Source organism: Plectrocnemia conspersa, unplaced genomic scaffold (assembly GCF_051122295.1).
Source record: "Plectrocnemia conspersa isolate PC_06_02 unplaced genomic scaffold, ASM5112229v1 ptg000005l, whole genome shotgun sequence".
Classification (NCBI taxonomy): domain Eukaryota; kingdom Metazoa; phylum Arthropoda; class Insecta; order Trichoptera; family Polycentropodidae; genus Plectrocnemia; species Plectrocnemia conspersa.
Genome location: NW_028277169.1, coordinates 22,535,911 through 22,539,911, shown reverse-complemented (window position 1 = coordinate 22,539,911; position 4,001 = coordinate 22,535,911).

Sequence of the window (4,001 nt, the reverse complement as noted above, 5' to 3'; positions counted from 1 at the left end):
GTTTATGTGTATATATTTATATTATTATGACCGCTGAAAACTAAAACACGAAAACCTGCTGTATTAAGATTATATAAAAAAATAGTTTATTTGTAAACATATTCCAAAAAAAAAATATATGTATATATATCGCTTTTTTCCTTTTTCAGCTATTTTGTTTAATATATACATATATATGTGTTTATTGAATTTAATTTACACATTTTATATATATTAAAAATATATATGTATCGAAAATGTTTGTTTTTATTGATTTTTAATTATGTAAATATAACATCCCTTGAAAGAGAAAGTCGAATGAAAATGTTATGTTGAAAGACTGATTAGTCATATTCAATAACCAATGCCGTTGATTATAAACATTGACGTCTATGAAATACTTGATGGCAATTTAGTAAATCGTATTAACTAATTCTATTATGAAATTTTGCCATATGTAATGAACAAAAAAATATATATGTAGGTAATTTATTGATAAATAATTCATACAATCTTAACTTGACTACTGAATTGTTTTTGCCATATATAAGAAAATGATAACTATGGATTTGAAATAATCTAGACGCCGAATATTCCTATGACTAACACAATGTTAATTCCAAACATTCCTTCAAATTTGCGTATATTTCACTCTAAAACAATAGCAAAATATATGAATTTATTAAGTGTGAAGTTTTGTTTAAATATTTACACCGATGAACGTTCTTGATTGCGTTCTCACTATTTTTAGATGCAATGTAGAATCAAACACTGACGTCATTGCTAATTCTTTCTATAATTGAAATCTGTTGAAAAGTCACTAATGCTCTCGAATTAACTACAATTAGCCCATTGACTTGATTTAATGAACATATTATTAAATAACTGTGATTAATTGGAATATAACTGTTTCTTAATCGCAGTTAATTATATCAGTGGCGACTCGTAAGCGAGTGCTGCATAATTATTTTTTGTATTGTCAAACTATTTGCATATTTTCTTACTATTTATGTCTATTATTAAGTTCTAAATATATTTTGAATAGTATATTTTTTTAAATGTGCAGTGCTATACGAGTCGCCAATATTCATCATAACAAATAACTTATTTGATATCAAAATATAGCTGCCATATTATATGATTTGTGAAATTTTAGCTGCAAATCTGAAATAATATAGTTCATGTTTTTAATAGGACTTGCATAAAAAACCTACATAACTAAATTACACTAAAATTATGTATTTGTCAAAAGCTTTACTTGTAAAATTGTGTTGAAATAATTTACTGTATTTTTTTTTAATTACTGTAACATGAAAAATTAGTTGAATAAATTAAAAATTGTTTCTAAAGTTTGCTTTTTTTAGATTAGTGACATTGGGGTAGTAAATAAATACAAATAAAGTTCTTTAACAATAGTACAAGTACAGAAAGCCATTAAAAATGTTCCGTAGTAAATTATAATTAAATCACTTGTCCATGAAATGTTTTTTATAAATAATAGCATTAAAAAATATTAAATTATCATATGTACTTTTTAGACAAATTTAATATTTTTTACTAACAATTTTTAATAATGTTAATTGTGACGTTGGTTTTTATATTATAAAAAAATGTTGAATTACAAGCTTTCATATTCCTCGATTCGGAAACGTTAGTATGTATTTAATGTGAAGTCTGTACTTTGTAAACATTTGATTTGAAGCACTGTTTATATGATGTGCACGTTTTCTGTTTATAAAATTAAACACTGATATTTTGTGAAACTTTTATCCATTGATATGTGAGCGAATAAATCGTTTCCTTGCTAACGCCTTTAAAAATTTTAGCATCAACTGATAGTTGTATAAATTTATTATTGTATTTATTAGTGATGAAGTGGAAAAAATATAATTTTGCCTCCATATCATATAATTTTTAATTATTAAAATTCCGTTCCTTTTTACTACAGTGATTTAAGATAAAAGTAATAAATAATATTTCATAATATTTTTATTATTATTGTACATAAAAGTAGTATATGCAGGGCTGTTAAGTCAGTCGTAGAAAATCAACCAACTCTGCCTACTTCTTTCTTTAATTTGTCGCACATAAATAAGGAAGGTTTCTTATAAATAGTGTATTATAATATTTTTCTTATACGATAATAATAACAATTATACATTTTGGAAAAATCATAGCAGCGTAAGAGTTAAGTAGACCTGTCAATTTTCAATGTTTTGTATTTAAAAAAAAATAATTTTGTAGCTTTTTTCATATATATGATGTCTCACTGTCTGATAAAAAATGCCAAAAAATACATTTTTAAAATAAATATTGAGTGACTGATGAATCATAAAGTAATAAAACCTTACCACAAAAATCTTATTTAAATCTTTTAGGCGATATACCTAACAACGGCGGCAACTTGGGCACAAATTAATAAAGACGAGCGGAAATGGCCCAGGACATAAAATCACTTAAGGGACAAATTTTAACAAAAAATACTGGAAACCATCGGGTGCGGATAAGAGGTTGCGATACATTTTAATTATCTTTCAATTGACAAGAGCAGAGAGCCGACGGCTGCTTAAAAAACATGCATATTTCCATCGATACTGTAAACCATATTAAACTAGCTATTGAAGAAAGGTAAATTTCATCTGATTGGCTTTCAATTTTATTGAAGATGAGATGGCATATGAGCGGATGGACACATCTGAGGTTTTTCACACCACAAACAATAGGATTTGTCCGTCGGATATCCATCTCGAACAGATCCGGCGGGCATATTTGTGCGTGTGGCCAGCTATTGAAGTCAGAACGACTCCACAGCCCTTAGTATAAGTTAACCGAAAGTATTATATTTTACTACCCGTCAAATTAAAATGTATGATTATAATTTCTTGCGTCCTTGACCCTCGCGTGAAAGCTGTCTTAGTGGGGTCATGAAGGACCAGCGAAACACCTGGATGAGGGTTTAAATCCTTTATTTCTTTTTACATATTTTTAAATTTCTAGGTGTCCGACCTGCACTACCGCTAACCGTATAAAATTGAGCGCCAAGTGTGCGCTTATTTCGGTCTGTCCAAGCATCTCATTTACAACAATAGTTACTGGAAATGTTCCAAATAAATCAAGTATTAATTTAAGAGTAAGCTATATAAACTTTATAATTACTAAACGAAAATAAAACTGAATTTATAAGACACATGCAATTATAAAAAGTAAATAATTTTTACACAATGTAAATTATTTTAATTATGTGTATATTTTTTCGAATATTCTGTGTTATTTCGATGAGTAATGTCCCTCGAAAAATAATTATTTTGGATTATCTGCAACCTTGACTCTCGGGAAGGTCATCTTAAGGGGGCTTCGAAGGACCAGTGAATGTCGACGTATACCATTAAACACATTTATTAACGCATATGGTTTATAATAGATACCATCGAGCGGCTTGCAGATCCACGACCAGTGACTGACTGTCGGACGACGACTACAGTCTATTTATTTTCAAGTGATGCCCAATAAGATGAGTACGTATGATAATCACATGCTTTCAAATTTCTGTCCTGTGATTAGACGAAAGCCGTGAAGGGTTCCGGTACGTGTAAATGCACGACAGTATTGGTTTGTTGTTCTCGAGATTATTATCTTATCGTCACTTTCACTTTATTTTTAAAACATAAAAATGTCCTCTATGAACACTGATAATAAGTTTTGTTTAAGATTCACTGTGGGCTTTTGAATCTAAAGTCTCGATTATTACGAAAAAATGGATGGGAAATCATTTGAAAACGGTTTTATAAACATTTTACCAAGGTTAAATAATAATACAGTAATTGTTATGGCTGTATTTATTATAATTTTGACCTTGCTCTACAAGTTTCTAAAATTATTAGTGTTAATAAATGTATTTATATTTTTCTACTGACTTGAGAAAAAAATACAGTAAGTATTTTACAAATATCAATTATCTTAAACTCGTCTAATCCTGATCCCATTCCATTTAATAAGTACACGAAAAGCATTAACCTCCATTT